Source organism: Podarcis gaigeae (genome assembly GCF_964106915.1).
Source record: "Podarcis gaigeae genome assembly, chromosome: 8".
In the NCBI taxonomy this organism is placed as follows: domain Eukaryota; kingdom Metazoa; phylum Chordata; class Lepidosauria; order Squamata; family Lacertidae; genus Podarcis; species Podarcis gaigeae.
Window position 1 is genome coordinate 42,993,343 of NC_139684.1, and position 14,785 is coordinate 43,008,127.

At 42.9% G+C, this 14,785-nt stretch overlaps 1 protein-coding gene across 13 annotated transcripts in view; it reads right to left on the reverse strand.

Moving 5' to 3' along the window:
* ZFHX3 (zinc finger homeobox 3) overlaps window positions 1–14,785 on the reverse strand; it is a 402,702-nt gene that overhangs the window by 193,385 nt on the left and 194,532 nt on the right. Inside the window, exon 1 of one of the 13 annotated variants that reach the window (XM_083752184.1) lies at window positions 14,629–14,696. The exons of the other annotated variants lie outside the window; for them this stretch is intronic. The gene's annotated coding sequence lies outside the window, so the exon portion shown is untranslated. Of the gene's footprint in view, window positions 1–14,628; window positions 14,697–14,785 lie in introns of those variants that run through there. 13 annotated transcript variants of the gene reach the window in all.

Consider the following 14,785-nt stretch of genomic DNA (forward strand, 5'->3'; position numbering starts at 1 on the left):
GGTGTGGGTTTGGTCAGTGCCTGGAAGACAGCCTGTCTAAGAACCCCTTATTCGACACTTTTAGTTCCCTTCTATTAGGGAGCTGGGATATAAATCCAACAAATAAACATAAATGAATAAATGATTGGTTACTCCTCATATAAAGAATCTCAAGATCTGCATCACCACTATTACCACTTGGCTGAATAGCTAGCTATTTTATTACTTTACTGCATTTTTATTCTATCTTTCTTCCAAGGTGCTTCCCTCTGTCCAAGGTATCCTGAACCCAATAAATAGTCATATTGTTGACAAAATCCTCACAGTTACTTCCAACTCTACAATTCTATAAAAAACTGAGGTGTATGGCCATATGCATTGATGGTTTTACCTGTTGCTGTCCAGAGAGCTTTTGAACTTATGTATGGTCTGACAGCATGCATTCTATTGGGTGGAGGGTGGATTATTTAAGACAATCTGCTACCCACTGGTAGCTACGGAACTACTGATGAATTCCCCAATCTTATTAATGTCAGAAGGATCCTGTCGGTAAAGGTAAAGGTAAGATCCTGTCTACAATCCATAAGGCAGGGCATTTACAAAGCTTTTAAGGGCAGAACTTCTGAAGGGCACCTAGAAGACATGGCTTGGCTGGATATCACTTTAATTAATGTTCCAAAGTTGGGGAGCTTTCCGGATGAGATCTCTCCACAGAGCACATACTTAAATTATGGAATTTACTTCCAGAAGAAGTAATGATGGCCAGTAACCTGGATGACTTTAATAGTGGGTTAGACAAATTCACTGAGGATAAGGCTATCAACAGTTACTAGCCATGATAACTATGTTCAACCTCCACTGTCAGAGGCAGTATGCATCTGCATGCCAGTTGCTGAAAACCAGAGGAGGGGAGAATGCTGCTGTGCCCAGGTCCTGCTTTTTTGCTTCCCACTGACACCTGGTTGGCCACCGTGAGAACAGAATGCTGCACTAGACGAATCGTTGGCATGATCCAGGAGGCTCTTCTTATGTATATCTTTAACATCACAGAGTGACTAAGTGGATGAATAGTCCCTGCCTGTATTTAATCTTACCCCATGTTGTGGGATGAGGTTCAGCTGACACAATCTGATGACATGTACAAGGTGCAGTAATACACCCAGCCTCACGTCCTGTGAATCCCTGCCCCAGACTGCTGAAGAAATCAAGCCAGCAGGGTATGGTCAGTTGGATCCAGAATGTGATTAATGTGTGTTTGTGCAAGAGGGTGGTCCCCACTGCCTTTCAAAAAGCAGCAGTATGGACAGACTAAAGAAGCCCATTCTGGACCCATTGGTTTGTGATAGTTACTGCCCAGTCCCAAATACTCTGTTTTTGATTAACGCAATTGAGAGGAGGGTGGTGGGGCAACTACAGACACCCTTGGATGATACTGATTGCATACATGCATTCCATTTCTAGTTCAGGCCTAGTTTTGGGACTGAATCAGCCTTGGTTACCCTGATGGATTGCCTTCATTGAAAGAGAGTCAATGATAATATTACTTTGCTCTTCCTCTTCTCTCTGGCTTTTGTTACTATTGACCGTGGTATCATTTTGGGCCGGCTATTAGGGAAACTGTTTTACAGTGGTTCTTTTTCTATCTCCAGGGTTGGCTCCATATTATATAATTGGAGAAGTGTTTGTCAGTCCTGACAGTTATGCTACGCGGTTTTGCAGGGCACGATTTTATCCCCAATGCTTTTTAACATTTATACAAAGCTGTTGGGAGCAGTAATGAAGGTATTTGGAGCATTGTGTCATTAGTGTGCTGATGACACGCATCTCTTCAACTCTATTTTTCCATATTGAAGCTAGTGTAACTGTGCAGAAACTGGACTGGACAGGCCAATAAAAGGAGCTTGAATCTACAGAAACTCTGTGGGTAAGCAGTTCCTGGGCCCAGGAAATATGTCAGCTGCTTGTTCTGGATGGGGTTGCACTCTCTCTAAAGGGGCAGGTACATAGCAGGGGGATGCTCTTTGATCTACCTCTATCACTGGAGGCCCGAGTAGTTTCAGCAGCTACAAGCACCTTCTTTCTGCTTTGGTTGCTGTGACAGCTACATCTGTTCCTGGATAAGGATAGCTGACCAACGATATTCCAGGCATTGGTAACCTCCAGATTGAATTACTGCAATGTGCTCTATGTGCGGCTTCTCTTAAGGTGGTCCTGAAGCTACAACTAGCGTAGTTATACAGAGATGCCCTACTGACAAAAAGGTACACTGGCTGTAGATACGCTAGCAGGCTAAGTTTAAGGTCTTGCTATTGAGGTACAAAGCCCTAAACAATTTAGGACCAGATTACCTCTGAGGATTTGCTACCTTCTATAGCCCAGTCCAGTCACTTTTGATCCTCAGCGGAGACACTCCTAGAAGTACAGTATGCTCCTGAATGTCCTCTTATGTCCACTGAGACCAAAGCTTTTAGAGTGGAAGCACCTTCCTTTTGGCATGCACTCCCAGTGAATATCAAGCAGGCATTTAGGCTCCTGCTTAAAACTCTTCTTTTTACCCATTCCCTGAGGGGTATCTGCATTAGTACATTTAGTTATGTTGATGTACTAATATGATCTATGATATATTCTATGTTAGTTTTGTTGATATAATTTTATTATTGTTGATTATTGTTGATTTTATGTTATTCATTGCCATGCTTTTTTAAAAATGGAATTTTTATACAAATAAATAATTTAAATAAACCACATGACAAATATGCCTGGTGTGGACAATAAGGGCCCATGCCAATATAAAATGGTGATCTCTGTGCCAGTGTCTGCCAGAGAACTAAAAACCCAAAGGGTCTCCATGGAACCCAACAGTGTTGTAAAGGCAGAAAAGAATCTCATCAACAGATGAACATCATATGACACAAATGATCTATTTGAAGAGGAACAGCTCCAGGAGCAGAATCAGATGCCTCCCTGTTCACCACCTAGAACAGGCTTCAGTTGGTATTTAGTTGCTTTTCAGAATTGTTCTAATACTCACTTAGTGCCAGCAGTTAACTGACAAAGATGTAGAAATGAAGCACCATCTTAAGTCTTGCTCGCATTTTTCTTCTTGTTATTTGCATATTCAAGGTCTAGATGCCTGGCTGTCAGAGATGGTGACAGTTGTGGGGGCTTGCTAGCTTTATCAAGGGGGATTATTTCAACCCAAATTATTCTGCATTGTAAATGTTTAAATCTACATTAAACCCTGATTAATTCATGAAACAGCCTGATAGTGTATTTACTAGAAGGAAAAAAAATCAAATTATTATGGCCAATTCCCAACCAAAGTAGCCTTTAAAATGCTGTATTCTGAGCTTTGGCTAACAAAAATGTTTTTTAAATTATGCTTCATTTTGGAAAAGCTCTCTTTAATTTCATAGGCAATCTGAATCCTTCAGCACTTTTGCACAACACAACAGGAATTAATAAAGTAGATAAATCCTAAATAAATCTGGATTTGGGTTAACTGTGTCTTGAGATTTAGAACACTGTAGGAAAATGAAAAGGGGCGGAGGCAGGTCTACCCCTAAAAGCTGCCTGTGCATGAAGAAGGGATGTGCTGAGGAGGAGGGTGGGGGTTGGGGATCCAGTTGAGCTGGGTAATCAAAGAGCTTATCATGGTAGTTCTGAGGAGATGTTCAAAGATCTTGTCTGGCCACAGGCTTGGTAAAGTCACATCAAATGCAGTTCTCAAAGAACATTATAGGGGAGCTTGGTTTGTGAGATTTGTTGCAGCAAGCTAGTTGGACTACACTAACTCAGAGTCCTGTCACAGGCAAATCTGGCTTCTTTCAAACCATTTTGGAAATGAAGTTCTGGCTCCAAACAATAAGCAAAAACAGCTTTGCAAAAAGGCAACTCAGGTCTTTCTAGATCCCTGCAAGCAATCCACTCCTCAGAAAAAGAAAAAGAAAACATTTGGGGAACACCCTTGGATTTGCTATATTGGATTCAGAGAAGATTGTTTAAGCAGAGTTCTGTGGTATGATGCTTTCCTGACTCCTCTTCCACCCCCACGCTCCAGCATCTCCTACACTCCCTCTGAATGCAATAGGGTGCAGGAGCTGCAGTAGGCTTGGGAAATTGGACAAAGACAGTAAGACTGTTTTTCTATTCATACAAGATAACTCTGGATCCAACCATTTGATACTCTATGCCAGCCTATCACCTTTCCTTTTTACATGAAGAGGAAGAAAATGGAAGTGACTAAAGAGGTGAAGAGTATTCTCATTGTAGAGTGTACCACACACAACCATCTGTCATGGAGAGTTAGGCATCTATCTTCACATATTCATTCATTAAGAGAAAAATATTATAAGAGCATATAAAACATTTCAAGACTTTTTTCCAGAAAAGAACTCACCAGAACTCAGTTCTGGCACCTCTCTGGTGGGTGCCATTGCCATTCTAAGAGAATGAGGGAGATGTTCATGGTGAGTTCCATCACCTATTTTTCTAGGAAAATGGCACTGTTCAAGACTGTTTATGACACTTGGAAAATTAACCCTGCAAATAACTAGATCTATTTGTCTGGATTTTAGACTGCTGTAAATGTTTTTGAAACTTACTCATCCCTCTCAGCTTCCTCTTGAAGAAATGGAGCAGATGTGCACTGCTTGAGTGCTGAGTCTTACAAATGACCAATAGAACTATTCTCCCTGAGACTGGAATGACCAGAATGACATAATGACCAGAGCAAGGACTAAGAAGTAAGAAGACAGGGCAAAAATGTACTCATAAATTTATGTTTTTTGGCACCAATGTCTAAAGTTTACACTGCAATCATATCATTCCCTCAACAGCAAGCCACACATAAGAAGAAATTTGCCACCAACATAAATCAAAATTCAGCTGTGTCTGGAACATTCAGTTTTCAACATACAAGACAAACTCTGACCTGTGTCCAAGTTCAAGAAATAATAACATTCCACAAGCCAGCTATTAAAACTATTTATCACATCAGGATAAAATGCACAGACAAGAAATTACAAGGTAACAATTTTTGATCATTGTTTTATGTGTCCCTATCCAAAAATGCATAAATGGTTCTTCCTCACACAAAGAAAAAACCTTTACCTACAGTACATGTTACTTAGACCAATTAGTGCAAAGCTCTGTAACCAGCCAAAACACAGCAGCAATGTTTATTTTCCTAAAAATGCATGGCAACCCCCCAAATTTTGAGAAAGCTTATTTGTCAGTCTGTGCTATGGGGCATTCCTGGCCCCTCCAGCCTTGTGAGCAGCATGAAGGACTGAATTTAAGTGTAAGAGAAACCAGGTGCATAAACCTAAGAGAATGTCACTAACATCAAAATAAATGAGTTTGTTCATTTTCAGTTTTAAGTGTGTGGTTTGCTTCTTTTTACTAACACCCCTATTGTAGTACTATTATTGTTATAATTTTAAAAGAGTAACTTGATATCTGATGAGGCTGGGAGAGAAACAGGTTTTCCAAATACGAATGAGGAAAATGTGTTTGGTATCTCAGACTCAATACAGGGATTTGATGATGCAGCATCTCATTTTCCTTGCCCATTTTATTAGGCACAGCAGCAACACTGACTGTGTAGTACTTGCATTCACAAGAGCTCTGCCTATCCAGTAGAGCTCCCATATAGCTTAGGACAGACGAAGGAATGTTCAGGGCAGTGGCAGAAGGCTATTCATAGTGGCACAGAGGATGGCCATAAACTTTCCCAAGCTAACTCCTAGCTCTCCCCATGGAATAGACTTCTCCATTCACCCAGTGACTTAGACAATCTTTCTTCCAGAATGGCCTGTTGAATGTTAATCTTTTCTGTCCATGTTTTCCATGTGATTAAACCATTTCCTAAACAAAACATTACTATTTATTTTTTGTATCCTCTGTTCACCAATAAATATAGTTCAAAACCCAGTAGAATTTGGGAAATCATATTTTGTCTGTTTATGACAGATAGGACTGCAATGTTGATATCTAAATGCCATCCCAGAGTTTCTCATTGCTGCCAAGTTGGTGTGTGTTAGCCAAGAGCAATCACTGTCAGGGAAATCTTATATACACCCATTACCACAAGGGGAGAGGGGGATTACACCACAGCCTGTGGAATGGCTACCATATCCTATACATCAGGGGTGGCCAACTTCCAAGAGACTGTGATCTACTCACAGAGTTAAAAGCTGGCAGTGATCTACCCCCTTTATGGGGGTTTGGGTCAAAGTTGTTGAGTTTTTTCAGGGAGGAGGTAAAATGTTGAGCTTTTTTTAGGGGAGCCACAGTTCTTCAGCTTCTTTGGGGGGAGCCAGTGATCTACCGGTATATCACGATCTACCTGCTGGACATGCCTGCTATACATGCTTAGGCCAGAGGAAAGGGGGAGAAGGCACACCACTCAGAAAATTTTCAAACTGAGTACAAATGGTGAACATTAACAAAACACACCAATTGGGGATTATGCTGGCAACAATGTCTAGGAATTCAATTCAATTCAATGTCTAGGAATTTAAAATGACTCCTGCTGGTATGCCCAGCAGAAAACCAAGCTATATCAGGGCAAAGGAGTTTCCAGAGCTCAAACCCACACCAAAAAGACCACAGCAGTTCCTTAGCCCCTCAGTCACAGCATGGACATTGGCCCAAGCAAGCGCAGATTAATAGTTTCCACAGCAAGGTGACAAGGCAAAAGCCAGCACCTTGAAAGAAAATCAAGGTGTGGGTTCAGAACCACAGGCCATGTTTCCACAGCTAAGTTGTTGCAGCAAGGCCCTGCAACAACTGGCTAAGTTTTATAGCAGAGCTAGGTGTTCATTTTCTGGAGTCCCTAGCATTGAATACAGGCTACAAACTGATGCTAGGCAAGATGGGGCCCCCTCTACACCAAGGAGAAGGATGGGAACCAACCAGTCATTTTGGACACACGAGAATGTAACAATAGCCTTGCTGGATCAGGCCAGTGGCTCATCTAGCCCAGCATCCTATTCTCACAGTGGCCAAACAATAGCACTCTCCCCTCCTGCAGTTTTTAGCAACTGGAATTTGGGATCATACAGCCTCTGACTATGGAGGCAGAGCGCAGCTATCATGGCTAGTAGTCATTGATCATCTTATCCTCCATGAATTTGTCTAATCCAGTCTTAAAGACATTCAGGTTGATGGCCATCACTACCTCTTGTGGAAGCTCATTCCATAATTTAACTATGTGCTATATGTCCTGGATCCTCCAACATTCAGCTTCAATAATTGCCCATGAATTTTAGTGTTATGGGTGAGGGAGAAATATTTTTCTCTATCACTTACTATATCCTGCATAATTTTATAAATTTCTATCATGTCACCCCTTATTCACCTTTTCTCCAAACAAAAAAGTCCCAAATCTGTAACCTTGCCTCATAGGGAAGTTGCCCCATCCCCTTGATCATTTTGGCTGCCTTTTTCTGGATCTTTTCCTACTCTACAATACCCTTTTTTACCATCCCTTGCTCTGGCAACTCATGTGTCCTCCCCCCACCCCTGCTATTTTGCAAGATGGGCCAGCTCTGTCCCCCATCCCCAGTGTGCAGCCTATGCTTACAGCTCAGCTTCTGCCTCTCCTCTCCATGGAGAGAGGGGGGAGAGACTGCAGTGACTGAGTATACTCATCCCTTCCCCCTAAACCCTTTGTGTGTGCATCCACTTGTTGACTACAGGCATCCAAAAGGTGCTTCTGTAAGGCAAAGGTGTTCCTGAGTTTACCCAATCATGGCAATGTTTAAGCAAAAAGCTTGGCCTTTCCAGGAGTCAGAAACTTCAGAAACAGGTGCAGCAGCCTTACTCTGAAGCAAGTGTTTCCCCTTTCTTGCTTACCAGTAAGAGGTGCTCTATCCAGGCACCAGGCCCATACAGGGGAGTGAGCAGCCAAGTACACTTGCCCTGTGCCTCAATGAGCTAAACTGGCTGGGGGGGCCCCACCAGAAACTGGCTGCTTTTTTGTTTGAGTTTATAACTTTATTCCAACAAGAGTCCTGCCCTGGGCCTCAGACAAGCTCTGTATGTGCCTGCTTGGCGCTCCAGTTGTTGGAGATTGAGGGTTGTTATTGTATGTTTGTGTCCGGAGTCCCAAGATGATGTACTATATTTTTCGCCCTATAGGACGCATCGGCCCATAGGACGCACCTATTTTTTGGGGGGGGAAAGATAAAAAATTATCCCCCCCCCCCCAGCCGCGGGGGAAGCCCGAGCTTTTAAAAACGCACCTACCGTAGTTTTTAGAGGAGAAAAGGATATCTGCCCGAAGCGCGGGGTGCTCTGCTTCAGTGCACCGCATGCTCCAGGCAGCAGGCTGCTATCCGCAGCCTAGAGAGCCCTGGGAAACTCCCACAGGGCTCCCAGGCTGCAGATATCTTCCCGAAGCGCGGGGCGCTCTGCTTCAGTGCGCCCTGTGCTCCGGGCGGCAGGCTGCGGATATCTTCCCGAAGTGCGGGGCGCTCTGCTTCAGAGCACCCAGCACTCTGGGCAGCAGGCTGCGGATATCTTCCCAAAGCATGGGGCGCTCTGCTTCAGAGCGCCCAGCGCTCCGGGCGGCAGGCTGCTATCCGCAGCCTAGGGAGCCCTGCGGGAACTCCCGCGGGCTCCCCAGGCTACCTGATAGCTTCATGAAGCCTGGAGAGCGAGAGGGGTCGGTGCGCACCAGATCTTGGAAGTCGCAGTGCTGAGCGAGCTTCCGCAGTTCAGCTAGAAATGCAGATACAGACTCCCCAGCACGCTGCTGCCTCTTATGAAACTCCATCCGCCGGGCCATCTTGGTCTCAGTAGGCGCCAAATGGCTTGTTAGGCAGGCAAGAATATCTTTGAGAGATGTCTCACTTAGCTTCGCTGGAGCAAGCAATGCCTTGGCCAGCGTGAAGATCTCAGGCCCACAGTAGCTCAGGAATGTGGCCCTTCTTTTGCTGGCATCAGTGATCCCTTGAGCCTCTGCGAAGAACTCGAAGCGTTCGACGTAGTCTTCCCACATGTTGGGCTCTGATGGCTGGAAGGGCTCCAATACCCTTGGACTCTCCATTGTCCTGTGGGCAGGGTCGTCTTCTCAGCTGGCCAGTGAGTCTTGTTCTTAGCTACAATCCGGACTCTGAGGCAGGGCTGCGTTAACCGCTCCTCAGCATTCCGGATCCCATCCTCGTCGCCAGTTGTTGTGACGTGGGGTTTGTGATTTCAGCTCTCTTGACATAATATGCTGGAGACAGTTCTCTAGTAACACTTCTTTATTAAAGCAAACAAGACTGGGGCCTGAGGAGGGGAGAGCTACATTTATAGGGAGAGGGAACTAACTAGAAAGGATACATTTTGGAGGGAACAATCTCAGGCAATCACAGTCCTGTCTTTTGGAGGAAACCAATAAGACAGAGGATCCAAATACAGCAGCTTAAATGAACCAATAGTAGCTGTACCCTCTGGAACCAAAAGGCAGTTACTTTACCCTAATGCAATACAGACAATAATAATACAGATATAAAATCCTTTGACTCAATACACAACAGTATCTGCTACAGTTCTAGGAAGAGAAAAGTTAGCAATGTGCTCAGGTTCCTATGAGTGTTATGAAGACAGGTTGCATTGTGCTAAGTGTTTCACTGTATGCAAAGGGCCATTTCTCCCAGATTTCCATTATCAAAGTTCCCCATTGAGAGAACTAAGTGTGCATTATGGGTGAGCAATATCTGGTTTTCAGCATCATGATGTATCAGCAGCTAAACATTGCAATATTCCACCATATCACAACGTCTGAAATTAGAGATCAGGCATGAGGATGAGGGAAGGAGCATTCACGGAGATCGTGCAGATGGGGTGTGTGCAGATCAGGCGTGGGGATGTGGGAAGGAGCAGTCATGGAGATCAAGTGAGTGTCCACTGTGGCTACTGCTGCTTTCCTGCTGACTGAGAAAAGCTGCTCTGCCTCAGTGCCAGGGGAAGGTAGTGCCACAGTGCCTTCAAGTGAGGAAAGGCAACTCAGATCAGCAGTGATGGCCGTGCCTCTCCATCAGCGTGAGGGAAGGCAGCTCAGATAAGCATGGTTATTGGCTGAGATCACTGTGCAATATCGGTGGTGCCATGAAATTGGCTGCCCTGCCCTCCCTCATGTGAATAGCAAGTAGTGATATATTGCTGCATATTGCCAGGTCAAAATCATTATCGCAGTGTGATTTCAAAACTGATTTTGGCTAATATATTGAAAAATCGCATAGTGCTAGAGTGCATGATAGGAGGCCCGAGTTTTGACCTCAATCCTATGCAACTATTGTCTAAACTGTGGTCTCTCACTGTGGAGTTAGTGGGTTGTATCCAATGTTAGTCTAACTCAAAGGAGACCTATTGAAATTGATGGATGTGACAAAGGGCTCATCCACACTTAACCTCTGTCCTGTGCTTTCTAGGCACATGTCTGTGCTTTCCTGGTCTGTGTCCAAGTGCTCTCCCCACCCCCCACCACCTCTTTCACAAGGAAAACCCACTCTTTCATGCTGAAGTGGAACAAATGGCAATTCAGTGGAATAGTGCTAGCGTTTAAAAGGGCACTTAAAAATGGAGCTTTAAAGTGTGGGCCTGTGCCTAGAAACATGACACAAAAGCAAGTCTGGATGATCCCTAACTTAAGTGCATTAATTTCAATGGGTTTATTCTAAGTGCTTGTCCACACTTCCTCTTGTCCCACTGCTTCCCGCACTATTTAGCATTCAACTTGAGCAAGCGGCAATTCAGGTTTTCTCCAGATGGACGTTTGCTCCAATTTAGCATTAAAAGGTGGGTTTTCTCTGGGGAAGGGAGCAGGGCAAGGAGAAAACTGCTTGGACCCATGCCTAGAAAGTGCAGGTCAAACCACTTGGAGCCACACTTTCTAGGCACAGGACAAGTGGAAGTATGGATGAGCCCTTAGTTGGATGAACCCATTATTATTATTATTATTATTATTATTATTATTATTATTATTATTATTATTATTCTGGCAGAAGTGGTAGGCTGTTGCTGTGAGGAGTTGAAGTTACACCATATCTGCTCTGTTTCAGACATTCTGCCAATATTTAGTTATGAAAAAGGGGGAACCAATAACTAATAAGGATAGGATAACTGGAAATACGCAGAAGGAGATTGAGGACAGGTAGACAAGAGCAAATGTAAAAATAGCGAACACTGCCAGGGCTCCTTCCCTGCCTGTAGTGATAGTTATAAAAGCAGCTCAAGGTCTATAGGTTAATAGAGAATGTATTAAGTCACAAAACTCTAGGGCTGAAGAGATGTGATGTTTCTCCTAATCCAACTTGCTTCTCTGAATCAAGATTTAATTTATTGACATATAGCAACAAAGTTCATTTCAAAATACTGAGATATCTCTGCAAATTGGCACATGGCATAGTAAGTGGTGAGAGGCAGATCCCTACAATTAAGAAATGCACAAGAAAAGGCTATTTTACCTGGACCCTCCTCTACTGGTGATATTACCATTGGTGATGTTACCTGGGGTTACAGCACAAAGCTGACCTCAGCTGTTTGGAATCTATTAAATTCCTACTTTTGCAGGCCCTTATCAGGCAGCCATCCAGAGGCACACACAACTCCTGCTATTAACCCTGATCTCTATGTTAGTTCCCTTTTGCCCATATTCTGCCGCATTCCCTACCCATTGTGGAGTCTCAGCATCTCTTAAAAGCATCTCTCTGCAGCGATGCCTGCCTTCTGGCCATTACACATTTCCTTGTCTTCCCAGCACCAAACATAAAGGAACACCTGTCTTTGGCCAGGGTAGTTGACTTGATAGGTGCAGTGTAATGGAGGACTACCCCCTATTGCAGAGACTGATAACATGGCTGGCCCTGGAATAAAAATGGCATCCCAGTAGCCAAATAAAAGGGCAGGGTATGTTCACTTATTCCTGTGCCCTGAATGACTCTATGTAAAATGGAGTGCACTATATGGTGAAGTTATTCAGTTTTACTAAATACCTGCACAAAGCAATGTGTATCTAGTCAAAATTCTGCCTGCCACTGCTATGACAGAGATCGCCTACCTCAAGTACTACTACTAAAATGAGGCTGCATTTTAAGCTGTATTTTAATTGTTTGTTTGTTTGTTTGTTATTGTTTCTTCTATTACGTTTTATTGTAATTCATATTTGGTGTTAGCTGCCCTGAGCCCGGCCCTGGCCGGGGAGGGTGGGGTATAAATAAAAATTTATTATTATTAAGTAGCAGAAGCTTGCAATATATAAATCATCTTTCAAGGTGCTCCTGAGTAAGATGGAAAAGCCTATCTTATTTCTCCTCTTTTTTAATCACCTCAAATCACCTCAAAATAATTGGTCCTCGAGCTGCTGCAACCCCTGCATTAACATGATCCTTTTCAATTATTATACAAAAAAATAACAAGAAAGAGATATTTGGAAATCTATCCATTATCTGGTTGCATTCTCCATATGGCCATAACAACAGAGAGAGAAAGAAAAAAATCTGCCATTTGTCCCCCAAACCACATATTTAATCCATGTGCTTATGTCAAACTTAATTACAGCACATTTGGCATAAAATAACAATCCACATCCTTGGAGAGGAGAATTTAAGTAGTTAATACGTGTGATTGAGTGAAATTGCTTTGCTGAATGTTTATGGGAAATTTAAGATGGATGAAATGTGATGATATTTTAACCATGTAGATGCCAGTTCTGGGTTTGAAATCTGCATTTTTCCTGCCATAACTCCAGTTTTGGTTAAACTACCCAGCAATTGTGTCCTTAACAGCAGAATAACATGTAGAAATGAAAAAGATGACATATACTCCATCTCTACATGATAGGATGCAGTTTAAAACTTTGCAACCTCCAGAACAGACATCATATTTTTAGCACTTTAAGAACTTGTGCTTGAGCCTGCTTTTCCCTTCTCCCTCTCATCACTTTTCCCTTTTGTGTCATGTCTGTATAGCATGTGAGCCTGAGGGCAGGGACCATCTTAGCACAGATTTAGGTCAGGCTTGTAAGTCTCTGAGAACCCTTTTGGATAAAAGATGGGGAATAAATGCCTAAATAAATATATCCATGGTTACTGTTGCACCCAGAACACTCAGTATGAAGGTCGCCTTAAAAACATCTTCAGAGGGTTCATTAGATCTTAATACTGACAACCTGCTGATTGAACTATCAAAGACCAGGCTGCGTGGAGGAGCTACACATAGCCTTGATGTGGACAATAATGGTATTGTTTGTTTTTTTGTATCTATGCATATATGCATGAAGTGCTTTTTTTCATTGGGGACAATAATGGTATTGTTTGTTTTTTTGTATCTATGCATATATGCATGAAGTGCTTTTTTTCTTTGGGGACGTAGGGGTACGCATACCCCTAAACATTTTGTGAATCTAAGTTTGGCCCCACTGAGGGGCAGTATTTCAATATGAGTAGGAAAATTAGAGTACCCCTAAACATTTTTTTAGAAAAAAAGCAATGTATGTATGTATGTATGTATGTATTTCCCACCATTTCCCCCTGATGGGGCTCAAGGTGACTTACAGATAAAAACAAGAACTGCTAAAAACATAGAAACATCAATAATTAAAACACAATTAAACACTGATAGAAACTACAGGCATACATAAAATCTGTTTAAAACATACCAGTAATTACAATAAAAACAGCACAAGCCCTCTCATTAAAAGCAGTCAATTCTCATTAAAAGCAGTCAATTCCCTGTTGGAACAAGAAAGACTTCACTTGCCAGTGGAAGAACAGCAAGGAGGGAGCCAGTCTAGCTTTTTTAGAGAGGGAGTTTCAAAGTCTGGGAGTAACCACTGAGAAGGGAGATGGGCTTCCCCTGAATACTGTATCTCAAAACCCAGGTAGTTTCATGAGGGAATATGGTCTTTCATATTCCTGAACGTATTTTATCAAGCATTTTTATCAATAATCCCCTCATTTATTCTCTAATACATGAACAGGACCTAATGGCTATAAAGCAGGGGGTACAGATCTTGGAAAGCTATAATGTGTCCCATGAAATGAAGATCCCCGTCCATATACAAGCACACATGAGCAACCAAGAGAAGCTTCTTAACCACCTTAAATGTGAGTGGGAACATTTTGCACCCACACTAACATTTTGTACTGCACATGAAAGGGAATTGTGCTATGCCTTGCATTGCTTGATATCAACCCAGGACCATCAGTCAATAATGGCTCACACCATAATAGTGCATGACAAATTACAGGGGCAGTCATATGAGAAATCTGTTTGGTTTGATAGAAAGATCTACTAATAATGAGGGACTAAAGCTTAATTATTTGCTTCTTGCCTTGTTACCTAAAAGTTGAAAGTTAAACACCTAATCCCTGTCAGCCTTTCATTGATTATGGAGACAGAAATCATATCTGTTATCATATTGGATTCCTATTTCAGTCAGGAAGTTTGATGCCCTCTCCCATCTTACTCTGAGTAGTTAGTCCCTCTTCCCATGTCCACTGGAAATAACTGTCTCCTCTGCTAGATCTGAGATTCCAGACAGAACTTTCCCATGCCACCATCCCTCAAAATAGCCTGTGTTCCTCAGTATTTATAGCAGCAAGACTCTGCTGGGCTGATTTGTTTGGATTTCCACTGTTTTTGTGTTTAACTCACCCCTCACCCATGGGCAATTTCTTCAGGCTGTTACTGATGGGATATGTTTGGGTGGCAGAGACAGCATTCAAGATGGTAGCTGCGCAGAAAAGGCATGGGCTGCAGAGAGAGAGGGTGGGGCAGAGGTTTTGTAAGTAGCTGGGACAATGAGAACAAG